This window comes from Dermacentor andersoni, unplaced genomic scaffold, assembly GCF_023375885.2.
Source record: "Dermacentor andersoni unplaced genomic scaffold, qqDerAnde1_hic_scaffold ctg00000039.1, whole genome shotgun sequence".
Lineage (NCBI taxonomy): Eukaryota > Metazoa > Arthropoda > Arachnida > Ixodida > Ixodidae > Dermacentor > Dermacentor andersoni.
In genome coordinates this window covers 29,149,425-29,168,475 of record NW_027314752.1, presented here as the reverse complement: position 1 = coordinate 29,168,475, position 19,051 = coordinate 29,149,425, and positions in this window count along the sequence as shown.

Here is a 19,051-nt window from a genome sequence, read left to right as displayed (position 1 = left end):
ACTCTAACTAAACCACCGTATAGAAACAACGACGCGCCACCGCCAGGAGCCCCCGCATCTCTGAGTACTATTTATACAATATATAAAAGGGCATAAGGAGCAGCGACGTAGGATTGAAAGGGTGGGACGAGTGTATTGTGCAACATTTTATTCGTGTTATCTGCACGGAAGCGTGGGTTCTGACCATTCTTCACAAATATATTTCCTCGAGGCATTAGACACCATAGCTCACCAGCTGTTTCTAGCCTAATGCGTCCAAAAACTCGCACTAAACCAGCGTATAGAAACAACGACGCGTCACCGCCAGGAGCCCCCGCATCTCTGAGTACTATTTATACAATATATAAAAGGGCATAAGCAGCAGCGACGTAGGCTTGAAAGGGTGGGACGAGTGTGTTGTGCAACATTTTATTCGCGTTATCTGCACGGAAGCGTGGGTTCTGACCGTTCTTCACAAATATATGTCCTCGAGGCATTAGACACCATAGCTCACCAGGTCTTTCTAGCCTAATGCGTGCAAAAACTCGCACTAAACCAGCATATAGAAACAACGACGCGTCACCGCCAGGAACCCCCGCAATTCTGAGTACTATTTATACAATATATAAAAGGGCATAAGGAGCAGCGACGTAGGATTGAAAGGGTGGGACGAGTGTATTGTGCAACATTTTATTCGTGTTATCTGCACGGAAGCGTAGGTTGTGACCAGTCTTCACAAATATATGTCCTCGAGGCATTAGACACCATAGCTCACCAGCTCTTTCTAGCCTAATGCGTGCAAAAACTCGAACTAAACAGGCGTATAGAAACAACGACGCGTCAACGCCAGGAGCCCCCGCATCTCTGAGTACTATTTATACAATATATAAAAGGGCAGAAGGAGCAGCGACGTAGGCTTGGAAGTGTAGAACGTTTGTGTGTGCAACCTTTTATTCGCGTTATCCGCACGGAAACGTGGGTTCTGACCATTCTTCACAAATATATGTCCTCGAGGCATTAGACACCATAGCTCACCAGCTCTTTCTAGCCTAATGCGTGCAAAAACTCGCACTTAACCAGCGTATAGAAACAACAACGCGTCTCCGCCAGCAGCCCCCGCATCTCTGAGTACTATTTATACAATATATAAAAGGGCAGAAGGAGCAGCGACGTAGGCTTGGAAGTGTAGAACGTTTGTGTGTGGAACCTTTTATTCGCGTTATCTGCACGGAAGCGTGGGCTCTGACCATTCTTCACAAATATATGTCCTCGAGGCATTAGACACCATAGCTCACCAGCTCTTTCTAGCCTAATGCGTGCAAAAACTCGCACTTAACCAGCGTATAGAAACAACAACGCGTCACCGCCAGCAGCCCCCGCATCTCTGAGTACTATTTATACAATATATAAGAGGGCAGAAGGAGCAGCGACGTAGGCTTGGAAGTGTAGAACGTTTGTCTGTGCAACCTTTTATTCGCGTTATCTGCACGGAAGCGTGGGCTCTGACCATTCTTCACAAATATATGTCCTCGAAGCATTAGACACCATAGCTCACCAGCTCTTTCTAGCCTAATGCGTGCAAAAACTCGTACTTAACCAGCGTATAGAAACAACAACGCGTCACCGCCAGCAGCCCCCGCATCTCTGAGTACTATTTATACAATACATAAAATGGCAGAAGGAGCAGCGACGTAGGCTTGAAAGTGCGGGACGAGTGTGTTGTGCAACATTTTATTCATGTTATCTGCACGGAAGCGTGGGTTCTAAGCATTCTTCACAAATATATATCCTCGAGGCATTAGACACCATGGGTCACCAGCTCTTTCTAGCCTAATGCGTGCAAAAACTCGCACTTAACCAGCGTATAGAAACAACAACGCGTCACCGCCAGCAGCCCCCGCATCTCTGAGTACTATTTATACAATATATAAAAGGGCAGAAGGAGCAGCGACGTAGGCTTGGAAGTGTAGAACGTTTGTGTGTGCAACCTTTTATTCGCGTTATCTGCATGGAAGCGTGGGCTCTGACCATTCTTCACAAATATATGTCCTCGAGGCATTAGACACCATAGCTCACCAGCTCTTTCTAGCCTAATGCGTGCAAAAACTCGCACTTAACCAGCGTATAGAAACAACAACGCGTCACCGCCAGCAGCCCCCGCATCTCTGAGTACTATTTATACAATACATAAAAGGGCAGAAGGAGCAGCGACGTAGGCTTGAAAGTGCGGGACGAGTGTGTTGTGCAACATTTTATTCATGTTATCTGCACGGAAGCGTGGGTTCTAAGCATTCTTCACAAATATATATCCTCGAGGCATTAGACACCATGGGTCACCAGCTCTTTCTAGCCTAATGCGTGCAATAACTCGCACTAAACCAGCGTATACAAACAACGACGCCTCACCACCAGGAGCGCCCGCATCTCTGAGTACTATCTATGCAATATATAAAAGGGCATAAGGAGCAGCGACGTAGGATTTAAAGGGTGGGACGAGTGTGTTGTGCAACATTTTATTCGTGTTATCTGCACGGAAGCGTGGGTTCTGACCATTCTTCACAAATATATATCCTCGAGGCATTAGACACCATAGCTCACCAGCTCTTTCTAGCCTAATGCGTGCAAAAACTCGCACTAAACCAGCGTATAGAAACAACGACGCGTCACCGCCAGGAGCCCCCGCATCTCTGAGTACTATTTATACAATATATAAAAGGGCATAAGGAGCAGCGACGTAGGATTGAAAGGGTGGGACGAGTGGGTTGTGCAACATTTTATTCGTGTTATCTGCACGGAAGCGTGGGTTCTGACCATTCTTCACAAATATGTGTCCTCGAGGCATAAGACACCATAGCTCACCAGCTCTTTCTAGCCTAATGCGTGCAAAAACTCGCACTAAACCAGCGTATAGAAACAACGACGCGTCACCGCCAGGAGCCCCCGCATCTCTGAGTACTATTTATACAATATATAAAAGGGCATAAGGAGCAGCGACGTAGGATTGAAAGGGTGGGACGAGTGTGTTGTGCAACATCTTATTCGTGTTATCTGCACGGAAGAGTGGGTTCCGACCATTCTTCCCAAATATATGTCTTCGAGGCATAAGAAACCATAGCTCACCAGCTCTTTCTAGCCTAATGCGTGCAAAAACTCGCACTAAACCAGCGTATACAAACAACGACGCCTCACCACCAGGAGCGCCCGCATCTCTGAGTACTATTTATACAATACATAAAAGGGCAGAAGGAGCAGCGACGTAGGCTTGAAAGTGCGGGACGAGTGTGTTGTGCAACATTTTATTCGTGTTATCTGCACGGAAGCGTGGGTTCTGAGCATTCTTCACAAATATATATCCTCGAGGCATTAGACACCATAGCTCACCAGCTGTTTTTAGCCTAATGCGTGCAAAAACTCGCACTAAACCAGCGTATAGAAACAACGACGCGTCACCGCTAGGAGCCCCCGCATCTCTGAGTACTATTTATACAATACATAAAAGGGCAGAAAGAGCAGCGACGTAGGCTTGAAAGTGTAGAACATGTGTGTGTGCAACCTTTTATTCGCGTTATCCGCAGGGAAGCGTGGGTTCTGACCATTCTTCTCAAATATATATCCTCGAGGCATTAGACACCATAGCTCACCAGCTTTTTCTAGCCTAATGCGTGCAAAAACTCGCACTAAACTAGCGTATAGAAACAACGACGCCTCACCACCAGGTGCCCCCGCATCTCTGAGTACTATATATACAATACATAAAAGGGCAGAAGGAGTAGCGACGTAGGCTTGAAAGTGTTGGGCGTCTGAGTGTGCAACCTTTTATTCGTGTTATCTGCACGGAAGCGTGGGTTCTGAGCATTCTTCACAAATATATATCCTCGAGGCATTAGACACCATAGCTCACCAGCTGTTTTTAGCCTAATGCGTGCAAAAACTCGCACTAAACCAGCGTATAGAAACAACGACGCGTCACCGCCAGGAGCCCCCGCATCTCTGAGTACAATTTATAGAATCCATAAAAGGGCAGAGGGAGCAGCGACGTAGGCTTGAAAGTGCGGGATGAGTGTGCTGTGCAACATTTTATTCGTGTTATCTGCACGGAAGCGTGGGTTCTGAGCATTCTTCACAAATATATATCCTCTAGGCATTAGACACCATAGCTCACCAGCTCTTTCTAGCCTAATGCGTGCAAAACCTCGCACTAAACCAGCGTGCAGAAACAACGACGCGTCACCGCCAGGAGCCCCCGCATCTCTGAGTACTATTTATACAATACATAAAAGGGCAGAAGGAGCAGCGACGTAGGCTTGAAAGTGCGGGACGAGTGTGTTGTGCAACATTTTTTTCGTGTTATCTGCACGGAAGCGTGGGTTCAGAGCATTCTTCACAAATATATATCCTCGAGGCATTAGACACCATAGCTCACCAGCTGTTTTTAGCCTAATCCGTGCAAAAACTCGCACTAAACCAGCGTATAGAAACAACGACGCGTCACCGCCAGGAGCCCCCGCATCTCTGAGTACTATTTAAACAATACATAAAAGGGCAGAAGGAGCAGCGACGTAGGCTTGAAAGTGCGGGACGAGTGTGTTGTGCAACATTTTATTCGTGTTATCTGCACGGAAGCGTGGGTTCAGAGCATTCTTCACAAATATATATCCTCTAGGCATTAGACACCATAGCTCACCAGCTCTTTCTAGCCTAATGCGTGCAAAAACTCGCACTAAACCAGCGTATAGAAACAACGACGCGTCACTGCCAGGAGCCCCCGCATCTCTAGGTACTATTTAAACAATACATAAAAGGGCAGAAGGAGCAGCGACGTAGGCTTGAAAGTGCGGGACGAGTGTGTTGTGCAACATTTTTTTCGTGTTATCTGCACGGAAGCGTGGGTTCAGAGCATTCTTCACAAATATATATCCTCGAGGGATTAGACACCATAGCTCACCAGCTGTTTTTAGCCTAATCCGTGCAAAAACTCGCACTAAACCAGCGTATAGAAACAACGACGCGTCACCGCCAGGAGCCCCCGCATCTCTGAGTACTATTTAAACAATACATAAAAGGGCAGAAGGAGCAGCGACGTAGGCTTGAAAGTGCGGGACGAGTGTGTTGTGCAACATTTTATTCGTGTTATCTGCACGGAAGCGTGGGTTCAGAGCATTCTTCACAAATATATATCCTCTAGGCATTAGACACCATAGCTCACCAGCTCTTTCTAGCCTAATGCGTGCAAAAACTCGCACTAAACCAGCGTATAGAAACAACGACGCGTCACTGCCAGGAGCCCCCGCATCTCTAGGTACTATTTAAACAATACATAAAAGGGCAGAAGGAGCAGCGACGTAGGCTTGAAAGTGCGGGACGAGTGTGTTGTGCAACATTTTATTCGTGTTATCTGCACGGAACCGTGGGTTCTGACCATTCTTCACAAATATATATCCTCGAGGCATTAGACACCATAGCTCACCAGCTCTTTCTAGCCTAATGCGTGCAAAAACTCGCACTAAACCAGCGTATAGAAACAACGACGCGTCACCGCCAGGAGCCCCCGCATCTCTAGGTACTATATATACAATATATAAAACGGCAGAAGGAGCAGCGACGTAGGCTTGAAAGGGTGGGACGAGTGTGTGGCAACCTTTTATTCGCGTTATCTGCACGGAACCGTGGGTTCTGACCATTCGTCACAAATATATATCCTCGAGGCATTAGACACCATACCTCACCAGCTCTTTCTAGCCTAATGCGTGCAAAAACTCGCACTAAACCAGCGTATAGAAACAACGACGCGTCACCGCCAGGAGCCCCCGCATCTCTAGGTACTATTTATACAATATTAAAAAGGGCAGAAGTAGCAGCGATGTAGGCTTGAAAGGGTGGGACGAGTGTGTGGCAACCTTTTATTCGCGTTATCCGCAGGGAAGCGAGGGTTCTGACCATTCTTCTCAAATATATGTCCTCGAGGCATTAGACACCATAGCTCACCAGCTCTTTCTAGGCTAATGCGTGCAAAAACTCGCACTAAACTAGCGTATAGAAACAACGACGCCTCACCACCAGGAGCCCCCGGATCTCTGAGTACTATTTGTACAATACATAAAAGGGCAGAAGGAGCAGCGACGTAGGCTTGAAAGTGCGGGACGAGTGTGTTGTGCAACCTTTTATTCGTGTTATCTGCACGGAAGCGTGGGTTCTGAGCATTCATCACAAATATATACCCTCGAGGCATTAGACACCATAGCTCACCAGCTCTTTCTAGCCTAATGCGTGCAAAAACTCGCACTAAACCAGCGTATAGAAACAACAATTCATCACCGCCAGGAGCCCCCGCATATCTAAGTACTATTTATACAATATATAAAAGGGCAGAAGGAGCAGCGACGTAGTTTTGAAAGTGTAGAACATGTGTGTGTGCAACCTTTTATTCGCGTTATCCGCAGGGAAGCGTGGGTTCTGACCATTCTTCTCAAATATATGTCTTCCAGGCATTAGACACCATAGCTCACCAGCTCTTTCTAGGCTAATGCGTGCAAAAACTCGCACTAAACTAGCGTATAGAAACAACGACGCCTCACCACCAGGAGCCCCCGGATCTCTGAGTACTATTTGTACAATACATAAAAGGGCAGAAGGAGCAGCGACGTAGTTTTGAAAGTGTAGAACGTGTGTGTGTGCAACCTTTTATTCGCGTTATCCGCAGGGAAGCGTGGGTTCTGACCATTCTTCTCAAATATATGTCTTCCAGCATTAGACACCATAGCTCACCAGCTCTTTTTAGCCTAATGCGTGCAAAAACTCGCACTAAACCAGCGTATAGAAACAACGACGCGTCACCGCCAGGAGCCCCCGCATCTCTGAGTAATATTTATACAATATATAAAAGGGCAGAAGGAGCAGCGACGTAGGCTTGAAAGTGTAGAACGTGTGTGTGTGCAACCTTTTATTCGCGTTATCCGCAGGGAAGCGTGGGTTCTGACCATTCTTCACAAATATATGTCTTCCAGGCATTAGACACCATAGCTCACCAGCTCTTTTAAGCCTTATGCGTGCAAAAACTCACACTAAACCAGCGTATAGAAACAACGACGCGTCACCGCCAGGAGCCCCCGCATCTCTGAGTAATATTTATACAATATATAAAAGGGCAGAAGGAGCAGCGACGTAGGCTTGAAAGTGCGGGACGAGTGTATTGTGCAACATTTTATTCGTGTTATCTGCACGGAAGCGTGGGTTCTGACCATTCATCACAAATATATATCCTCGAGGCATTAGACACCATAGCTCAAAAGCTCTTTCTAGCCTAATGCGTGCAAAAACTGACACTAAAGCAGCCTATAGAAACAACGACGCGTCACCGCCAGGAGCCCCCGCATCTCTGAGTACTATTTAAACAATACATAAAAGGGCAGAAGGAGCAGCGACGTAGGCTTGAAAGTGCGGGACGAGTGTGTTGTGCAACATTTTTTTCGTGTTATCTGCACGGAAGCGTGGGTTCAGAGCATTCTTCACAAATATATATCCTCGAGGCATTAGACACCATAGCTCACCAGCTGTTTTTAGCCTAATCCGTGCAAAAACTCGCACTAAACCAGCGTATAGAAACAACGACGCGTCACCGCCAGGAGCCCCCGCATCTCTGAGTACTATTTAAACAATACATAAAAGGGCAGAAGGAGCAGCGACGTAGGCTTGAAAGTGCGGGACGAGTGTGTTGTGCAACATTTTATTCGTGTTATCTGCACGGAAGCGTGGGTTCAGAGCATTCTTCACAAATATATATCCTCTAGGCATTAGACACCATAGCTCACCAGCTCTTTCTAGTCTAATGCGTGCAAAAACTCGCACTAAACCAGCGTATAGAAACAACGACGCGTCACTGCCAGGAGCCCCCGCATCTCTAGGTACTATTTAAACAATACATAAAAGGGCAGAAGGAGCAGCGACGTAGGCTTGAAAGTGCGGGACGAGTGTGTTGTGCAACATTTTTTTCGTGTTATCTGCACGGAAGCGTGGGTTCAGAGCATTCTTCACAAATATATATCCTCGAGGGATTAGACACCATAGCTCACCAGCTGTTTTTAGCCTAATCCGTGCAAAAACTCGCACTAAACCAGCGTATAGAAACAACGACGCGTCACCGCCAGGAGCCCCCGCATCTCTGAGTACTATTTAAACAATACATAAAAGGGCAGAAGGAGCAGCGACGTAGGCTTGAAAGTGCGGGACGAGTGTGTTGTGCAACATTTTATTCGTGTTATCTGCACGGAAGCGTGGGTTCAGAGCATTCTTCACAAATATATATCCTCTAGGCATTAGACACCATAGCTCACCAGCTCTTTCTAGCCTAATGCGTGCAAAAACTCGCACTAAACCAGCGTATAGAAACAACGACGCGTCACTGCCAGGAGCCCCCGCATCTCTAGGTACTATTTAAACAATACATAAAAGGGCAGAAGGAGCAGCGACGTAGGCTTGAAAGTGCGGGACGAGTGTGTTGTGCAACATTTTATTCGTGTTATCTGCACGGAACCGTGGGTTCTGACCATTCTTCACAAATATATATCCTCGAGGCATTAGACACCATAGCTCACCAGCTCTTTCTAGCCTAATGCGTGCAAAAACTCGCACTAAACCAGCGTATAGAAACAACGACGCGTCACCGCCAGGAGCCCCCGCATCTCTAGGTACTATATATACAATATATAAAACGGCAGAAGGAGCAGCGACGTAGGCTTGAAAGGGTGGGACGAGTGTGTGGCAACCTTTTATTCGCGTTATCTGCACGGAACCGTGGGTTCTGACCATTCGTCACAAATATATATCCTCGAGGCATTAGACACCATACCTCACCAGCTCTTTCTAGCCTAATGCGTGCAAAAACTCGCACTAAACCAGCGTATAGAAACAACGACGCGTCACCGCCAGGAGCCCCCGCATCTCTAGGTACTATTTATACAATATTAAAAAGGGCAGAAGTAGCAGCGATGTAGGCTTGAAAGGGTGGGACGAGTGTGTGGCAACCTTTTATTCGCGTTATCCGCAGGGAAGCGAGGGTTCTGACCATTCTTCTCAAATATATGTCCTCGAGGCATTAGACACCATAGCTCACCAGCTCTTTCTAGGCTAATGCGTGCAAAAACTCGCACTAAACTAGCGTATAGAAACAACGACGCCTCACCACCAGGAGCCCCCGGATCTCTGAGTACTATTTGTACAATACATAAAAGGGCAGAAGGAGCAGCGACGTAGGCTTGAAAGTGCGGGACGAGTGTGTTGTGCAACCTTTTATTCGTGTTATCTGCACGGAAGCGTGGGTTCTGAGCATTCATCACAAATATATACCCTCGAGGCATTAGACACCATAGCTCACCAGCTCTTTCTAGCCTAATGCGTGCAAAAACTCGCACTAAACCAGCGTATAGAAACAACGACGCGTCACCGCCAGGAGCCCCCGCATCTCTGAGTAATATTTATACAATATATAAAAGGGCAGAAGGAGCAGCGACGTAGGCTTGAAAGTGTAGAACGTGTGTGTGTGCAACCTTTTATTCGCGTTATCCGCAGGGAAGCGTGGGTTCTGACCATTCTTCACAAATATATGTCTTCCAGGCATTAGACACCATAGCTCACCAGCTCTTTTAAGCCTTATGCGTGCAAAAACTCACACTAAACCAGCGTATAGAAACAACGACGCGTCACCGCCAGGAGCCCCCGCATCTCTGAGTAATATTTATACAATATATAAAAGGGCAGAAGGAGCAGCGACGTAGGCTTGAAAGTGCGGGACGAGTGTATTGTGCAACATTTTATTCGTGTTATCTGCACGGAAGCGTGGGTTCTGACCATTCATCACAAATATATATCCTCGAGGCATTAGACACCATAGCTCAAAAGCTCTTTCTAGCCTAATGCGTGCAAAAACTGACACTAAAGCAGCGTATAGAAACAACGACGCGTCACCGCCAGGAGCCCCCGCATATTTAAGTACTATTTATACAATATATAAAAGGACAGAAAGAGCAGCGACGTAGGCTTGAAAGTGTAGAACATGTGTGTGTGCAACCTTTTATTCGCGTTATCCGCAGGGAAGCGTGGGTTCTGACCATTCTTCTCAAATATATATCCTCGAGGCATTAGACACCATAGCTCACCAGCTTTTTCTAGCCTAATGCGTGCAAAAACTCGCACTAAACTAGCGTATAGAAACAACGACGCCTCACCACCAGGTGCCCCCGCATCTCTGAGTACTATTTATACAATACATAAAAGGGCAGAAGGAGTAGCGACGTAGGCTTGAAAGTGTTGGGCGTCTGAGTGTGCAACCTTTTATTCGTGTTATCTGCACGGAAGCGTGGGTTCTGAGCATTCTTCACAAATATATATCCTCGAGGCATTAGACACCATAGCTCACCAGCTGTTTTTAGCCTAATGCGTGCAAAAACTCACACTAAACCAGCGTATAGAAACAACGACGCGTCACCGCCAGGAGCCCCCGCATCTCTGAGTAATATTTATAAAATATATAAAAGGGCAGAAGGAGCAGCGACGTAGGCTTGAAAGTGTAGAACGTGTGTGTGTGCAACCTTTTATTCGCGTTATCCGCAGGGAAGCGTGGGTTCTGACCATTCTTCACAAATATATGTCTTCCAGGCATTAGACACCATAGCTCACCAGCTCTTTTAAGCCTAATGCGTGCAAAAACTCGCACTAAACCAGCGTATAGAAACAACGACGCGTCACCGCCAGGAGCCCCCGCATCTCTGAGTAATATTTATACAATAAATAAAAGGGCAGAAGGAGCAGCGACGTAGGCTTGAAAGTGTAGAACGTGTGTGTGTGCAACCTTTTATTCGCGTTATCCGCAGGGAAGCGTGGGTTCTGATCATTCTTCTCAAATATATGTCTTCCAGCATTAGACACCATAGCTCACCAGCTCTTTTTAGCCTAATGCTTGCAAAAACTCGCACTAAACCAGCGTATAGAAACAACGACGCGTCACCGCCAGGAGCCCCCGCATCTCTGAGTAATATTTATACAATATATAAAAGGGCAGAAGGAGCAGCGACGTAGGCTTGAAAGTGTAGAACGTGTGTGTGTGCAACCTTTTATTCGCGTTATCCGCAGGGAAGCGTGGGTTCTGACCATTCTTCACAAATATATGTCTTCCAGGCATTAGACACCATAGCTCACCAGCTCTTTTAAGCCTAATGCGTGCAAAAACTCGCACTAAACCAGCGTATAGAAACAACGACGCGTCACCGCCAGGAGCCCCGGCATCTCTGAGTAATATTTATACAATATATAAAAGGGCAGAAGGAGCAGCGACGTAGGCTTGAAAGTGTAGAACGTGTGTGTGTGCAACCTTTTATTCGCGTTATCCGCAGGGAAGCGTGGGTTCTGACCATTCTTCACAAATATATGTCTTCCAGGCATTAGACACCATAGCTCACCAGCTCTTTTAAGCCTAATGCGTGCAAAAACTCGCACTAAACCAGCGTATAGAAACAACGACGCGTCACCGCCAGGAGCCCCCGCATCTCTGAGTAATATTTATACAATATATAAAAGGGCAGAAGGAGCAGCGACGTAGGCTTGAAAGTGTAGAACGTGTGTGTGTGCAACCTTTTATTCGCGTTATCTGCGCGGATACGTGGGTTCTGACCATTCTTCTCAAATATATGTCTTCCAGGCATTAGACACCATAGCTCACCAGCTCTTTTAAGCCTAATGCGTGCAAAAACTCGCACTAAACCAGCGTATAGAAACAACGACGCGTCACCGCCAGGAGCCCCCGCATCTCTGAGTAATATTTATACAATATATAAAAGGGCAGAAGGAGCAGCGACGTATGCTTGAAAGTGTAGAACGTGTGTGTGTGCAACCTTTTATTCGCGTTATCTGCACGGAAACGTGGGTTCTGACCATTCTTCACAAATACATGTCTTCCAGGCATTAGGCACCATAGCTCACCAGCTCTTTTTAGCCTAATGCGTGCAAAAACTCGCACTAAACCAGCGTATAGAAACAACGACGCGTCACCGCTAGGAGCCCGCGCATCTCTGAGTAATATTTATACAATATATAAAAGGGCAGAAGGAGCAGCGACGTATGCTTGAAAGTGTAGAACGTGTGTGTGTGCAACCTTTTATTCGCGTTATCCGCAGGGAAGCGTGGGTTCTGACCATTCTTCACAAATATATGTCTTCCAGGCATTAGACACCATAGCTCACCAGCTCTTTTAAGCCTAATGCGTGCAAAAACTCGCACTAAACCAGCGTATAGAAACAACGACGCGTCACCGCCAGGAGCCCCGGCATCTCTGAGTAATATTTATACAATATATAAAAGGGCAGAAGGAGCAGCGACGTAGGCTTGAACGTGTAGAACGTGTGTGTGTGCAACCTTTTATTCGCGTTATCCGCAGGGAAGCGTGGGTTCTGACCATTCTTCACAAATATATGTCTTCCAGGCATTAGACACCATAGCTCACCAGCTCTTTTAAGCCTAATGCGTGCAAAAACTCGCACTAAACCAGCGTATAGAAACAACGACGCGTCACCGCCAGGAGCCCCCGCATCTCTGAGTAATATTTATACAATATATAAAAGGGCAGAAGGAGCAGCGACGTAGGCTTGAAAGTGTAGAACGTGTGTGTGTGCAACCTTTTATTCGCGTTATCTGCGCGGATACGTGGGTTCTGACCATTCTTCTCAAATATATGTCTTCCAGGCATTAGACACCATAGCTCACCAGCTCTTTTAAGCCTAATGCGTGCGAAAACTCGCACTAAACCAGCGTATAGAAACAACGACGCGTCACCGCCAGGAGCCCCCGCATCTCTGAGTAATATTTATACAATATATAAAAGGGCAGAAGGAGCAGCGACGTATGCTTGAAAGTGTAGAACGTGTGTGTGTGCAACCTTTTATTCGCGTTATCTGCACGGAAACGTGGGTTCTGACCATTCTTCACAAATACATGTCTTCCAGGCATTAGGCACCATAGCTCACCAGCTCTTTTTAGCCTAATGCGTGCAAAAACTCGCACTAAACCAGCGTATAGAAACAACGACGCGTCACCGCTAGGAGCCCCCGCATCTCTGAGTAATATTTATACAATATATAAAAGGGCAGAAGGAGCAGCGACGTATGCTTGAAAGTGTAGAACGTGTGTGTGTGCAACCTTTTATTCGCGTTATCCGCAGGGAAGCGTGGGTTCTGACCATTCTTCTCAAATATATGTCTTCCAGGCATTAGACACCATAGCTCACCAGCTCTTTTTAGCCTAATGCGTGTAAAAACTCGCACTAAACCAGCGCATAGAAACAACGACGCGTCACCGCCAGGAGCCCCCGCATCTCTGAGTAATATTTATGCAATATATAAAAGGGCAGAAGGAGCAGCGACGTATGCTTGAAAGTGTAGAACGTGTGTGTGTGCAACCTTTTATTCGCGTTATCCGCAGGGAAGCGTGGGTTCTGACCATTCTTCTCAAATATATGTCTTCCAGGCATTAGACACCATAGCTCACCAGCTCTTTTTAGCCTAATGCGTGCAAAAACTCGCACTAAACCAGCGCATAGAAACAACGACGCGTCACCGCCAGGAGCCCCCGCATCTCTGAGTAATATTTATGCAATATATAAAAGGGCAGAAGGAGCAGCGACGTATGCTTGAAAGTGTAGAACGTGTGTGTGTGCAACCTTTTATTCGCGTTATCCGCAGGGAAGCGTGGGTTCTGACCATTCTTCTCAAATATATGTCTTCCAGGCATTAGACACCATAGCTCACCAGCTCTTTTTAGCCTAATGCGTGCAAAAACTCGCACTAAACAAGCGTATAGAAACAACAACGCGTCACCGCCAGGAGCCCCCGCATCTCTGAGTAATATTTATACAATATATAAAAGGGCAGAAGGAGCAGCGACGTATGCTTGAAAGTGTAGAACGTGTGTGTGTGCAACCTTTTATTCGCGTTATCCGCAGGGAAGCGTGGGTTCTGACCATTCTTCTCAAATATATGTCTTCCAGGCATTAGACACCATAGCTCACCAGCTCTTTTTAGCCTAATGCGTGCAAAAACTCGCACTAAACAAGCGTATAGAAACAACGACGCGTCACCGCCAGGAGCCCCCGCATCTCTGAGTAATATTTATACAATATATAAAAGGGCAGAAAGAGCAGCGACGTAGGCTTGAAAGTGTAGAACGTGTGTGTGTGCAACCTTTTATTCGCTTTATCCGCAGGGAAGCGTGGGTTCTGACCATTCTTCACAAATATATGTCTTCGAGGTATTAGACACCATAGCTCACCAGCTCTTTCTAGCTTAATGCGTGCAAAAACTCGCACTAAACTAGCGTATAGAAACAACGACGCGTCACCGCCAGGAGCCCCCGCATCTCTGAGCAATATTTATACAATATATAAAAGGGCAGAAGGAGCAGCGACGTATGCTTGAAAGTGTAGAACGTGTGTGTGTGCAACCTTTTATTCGCGTTATCCGCAGGGAAGCGTGGGTTCTGACCATTCTTCTCAAATATATGTCTTCCAGGCAATAGACACCATAGCTCACCAGTTCTTTCTAGCCTAATGCGTGCAAAAACTCGCACTAAACAAGCGTATAGAAACAACGACGCGTCACCGCCAGGAGCCCCCGCATCTCTGAGTAATATTTATACAATATATAAAAGGGCAGAAGGAGCAGCGACGTATGCTTGAAAGTGTAGAACGTGTGTGTGTGCAACCTTTTATTCGCTTTATCCGCAGGGAAGCGTGGGTTCTGACCATTCTTCTCAAATATATGTCTTGGAGGTATTAGACACCATAGCTCACCAGTTCTTTCTAGCCTAATGCGTGCAAAAACTCACACTAAGCCAGCGTATGGAAACAACGACGCGTCACCGCCAGGAGCCCCCGCATATCTAAGTACTATATATACAATATATAAAAGGGCAGAAGGAGCAGCGACGTATGCTTGAAAGTGTAGAACGTGTGTGTGTGCAACCTTTTATTCGCGTTATCCGCAGGGAAGCGTGGGTTCTGACCATTCTTCTCAAATATATGTCTTCCAGGCATTAGACACCATAGCTCACCAGCTCTTTTTAGCCTAATGCGTGCAAAAACTCGCACTAAACCAGCGTATAGAAACAACGACACGTCACCGCCAGGAGCCCCCGCATCTCTGAGTAATATTTATGCAATATATAAAAGGGCAGAAAGAGCAGCGACGTAGGCTTGAAAGTGTAGAACATGTGTGTGTGCAACCTTTTATTCGCTTTATCCGCAGGGAAGCGTGGGTTCTGACCATTGTTCACAAATATATGTCTTCGAGGAATTAGACACCATAGCTCACCAGCTCTTTCTAGCTTAATGCGTGCAAAAACTCACACTAAACTAGCGTATAGAAACAACGACGCGTCACCGCCAGGATCCCCCGCATCTCTGAGTAATATTTATACAATATATAAAAGGACAGAAGGAGCAGCGTCGTAGGCATGGAAGTGTGGGACATGTGTGTGTGCAACTATTTATTCGCGTTATCCGCACGGAAGCGTGGGTTCTGACCATTCTTCATAAATATATGTCCTCGAGGCATTAGGCAACATTGCTCACGAGCTCTTTCAAGCCTAATGCGTGCAAAAACTCGCACTAAACCAGCGTATAGAAACAACGACGCGTCACCGCCAGGAGCCCCCGCATCTCTGAGTACTATTTGTTGAATATATAAAAGGGCAGAAAGAGCAGCGACGTAGGCTTGAAAGTGTAGAACGTGTGTGTGTGCAACCTTTTATTCGCTTTATCCGCAGGGAAGCGTGGGTTCTGACCATTCTTCTCAAATATATGTCTTCCAGGCATTAGACACCATAGCTCACCAGCTCTTTTTAGCCTAATGCGTGCAAAAACTCGCACTAAGCCAGCGTATAGAAACAACAACGCGTCTCCGCCAGCAGCCCCCGCATCTCTGAGTACTATTTATACAATATATAAAAGGGCAGAAGGAGCAGCGACGTAGGCTTGGAAGCGTAGAACGTTTGTGTGTGCAACCTTTTATTCGCTTTATCTGCACGGAAGCGTGGGCTCTGACCATTCTTCACAAATATATGTCCTCGAGGCATTAGACACCATAGCTCACCAGCTCTTTCTAGCCTAATGCGTGCAAAAACTCGCACTTAACCAGCGTATAGAAACAACAACGCGTCTCCGCCAGCAGCCCCCGCATCTCTGAGTACTATTTATACAATATATAAAAGGGCAGAAGGAGCAGCGACGTAGGCTTGGAAGTGTAGAACGTTTGTGTGTGCAACCTTTTATTCGCGTTATCTGCACGGAAGCGTGGGCTCTGACCATTCTTCACAAATATATGTCCTCGAGGCATTAGACACCATAGCTCATCAGCTCTTTCTAGCCTAATGCGTGCAAAAACTCGCACTAAACTAGCGTATAGAAACAACGACGCGTCACCGCCAGGAGCCCCCGCATCTCTGAGTAATATTTATACAATATATAAAAGGACAGAAGGAGCAGCGTCGTAGGCTTGAAAGTGTGGGACGTGTGTGTGTTCAACCTTTTATTCGCGTTATCCGCAGGGAAGCGTGGGTTCTGACCTTTCTTCACAAATATATGTCCTCGAGGCATTAGACACCATAGCTCACCAGCTCTTTCTAGCCTAATGCGTGCAAAAACTCGCACTAAACTAGCGTATAGAAACAACGACGCGTCACCGCCAGGAGCCCCCGCATCTCTGAGTAATATTTATACAATATATAAAAGGACAGAAGGAGCAGCGTCGTAGGCTTGAAAGTGTGGGACGTGTGTGTGTGCAACCTTTTATTCGCGTTATCCGCAGGGAACCGTGGGTTCTGACCTTTCTTCACAAATATATGTCCTCGAGGCATTAGACACCATAGCTCACCAGCTCTTTCTAGCCTAATGCGTGCAAAAACTCGCACTAAACTAGCGTATAGAAACAACGACGCGTCACCGCCAGGAGCCCCCGCATCTCTGAGTAATATTTATACAATATATAAAAGGACAGAAGGAGCAGCGTCGTAGGCTTGAAAGTGTGGGACGTGTGTGTGTGCAACCTTTTATTCGCGTTATCCGCAGGGAAGCGTGGGTTCTGACCTTTCTTCACAAATATATGTCCTCGAGGCATTAGACACCATAGCTCACCAGCTCTTTCTAGCCTAATGCGTGCAAAAACTCGCACTAAACTAGCGTATAGAAACAACGACGCGTCACCGCCAGGAGCCCCCGCATCTCTGAGTAATATTTATACAATATATAAAAGGACAGAAGGAGCAGCGTCGTAGGCTTGAAAGTGTGGGACGTGTGTGTGTGCAACCTTTTATTCGCGTTATCCGCAGGGAAGCGTGGGTTCTGACCTTTCTTCACAAATATATGTCCTCGAGGCATTAGACACCATAGCTCACCAGCTCTTTCTAGCCTAATGCGTGCAAAAACTCGCACTAAACTAGCGTATAGAAACAACGACGCGTCACCACCAGGAGCCCCCGCATCTCTGAGTAATATTTATACAATATATAAAAGGACAGAAGGAGCAGCGTCGTAGGCTTGAAAGTGTGGGACGTGTGTGTGTGCAACCTTTTATTCGCGTTATCCGCAGGGAAGCGTGGGTTCTGACCTTTCTTCACAAATATATGTCCTCGAGGCATTAGACACCATAGCTCACCAGCTCTTTCTAGCCTAATGCGTGCAATAACTCGCACTAAACCAGCATATAGAAACAACGACGCGTCACCGCCAGGAACCCCCGCATCTCTGAGTACTATTTATACAATATATAAAAGGGCATAAGGAGCAGCGACGTAGGATTGAAAGGGTGGGACGAGTGTATTGTGCAACATTTTATTCGTGTTATCTGCACGGAAGCGTAGGTTGTGACCAGTCTTCACAAATATATGTCCTCGAGGCATTAGACACCATAGCTCACCAGCTCTTTCTAGCCTAATGCGTGCAAAAACTCGCACTAAACTAGCGTATAGAAACAACGACGCGTCACTGCCAGGAGCCCCCGCATCTCTGAGTAATATTTATACAATATATAAAAGGACAGAAGGAGCAGCGTCGTAGGCTTGAAAGTGTGGGACGTGTGTGTGTGCAACCTTTTATTCGCGTTATCCGCAGGGAAGCGTGGGTTCTGACCTTTCTTCACAAATATATGTCCTCGAGGCATTAGACACCATAGCTCACCAGCTCTTTCTAGCCTAATGCGTGCAATAACTCGCACTAAACCAGCATATAGAAACAACGACGCGTCACCGCCAGGAACCCCCGCATCTCTGAGTACTATTTATACAATATATAAAAGGGCATAAGGAGCAGCGACATAGGATTGAAAGGGTGGGACGAGTGTATTGTGCAACATTTTATTCGTGTTATCTGCACGGAAGCGTAGGTTGTGACCAGTCTTCACAAATATATGTCCTCGAGGCATTAGACACCATAGCTCACCAGCTCTTTCTAGCCTAATGCGTGCAAAAACTCGCACTAAACAGGCGTATAGAAACAACGACGCGTCACCGCCAGGAGCCCCCGCATCTCTGTGTACTATTTATACAATATATAAAAGGGCAGAAGGAGCAGCGACGTAGGCTTGGAAGTGTAGAACGTTTGTGTGTGCAACCTTTTATTCGCTTTATCTGCACGGAAGCGTGGGCTCTGACCATTCTTCACAAATATATGTCCTCGAGGCATTAGACACCATAGCTCACCAGCTCTTTCTAGCCTAATGCGTGCAAAAACTCGCACTTAACCAGCGTATAGAAACAACAACGCGTCTCCGCCAGCAGCCCCCGCATCTCTGAGTACTATTTATACAATATATAAAAGGGCAGAAGGAGCAGCGACGTAGGCTTGGAAGTGTAGAACGTTTGTGTGTGCAACCTTTTATTCGCTTTATCTGCACGGAAGCGTGGGCTCTGACCATTCTTCACAAATATATGTCCTCGAGGCATTAGACACCATAGCTCACCAGCTCTTTATAGCCTAATGCGTGCAAAAACTCGCACTTAACCAGCGTATAGAAACAACAACGCGTCTCCGCCAGCAGCC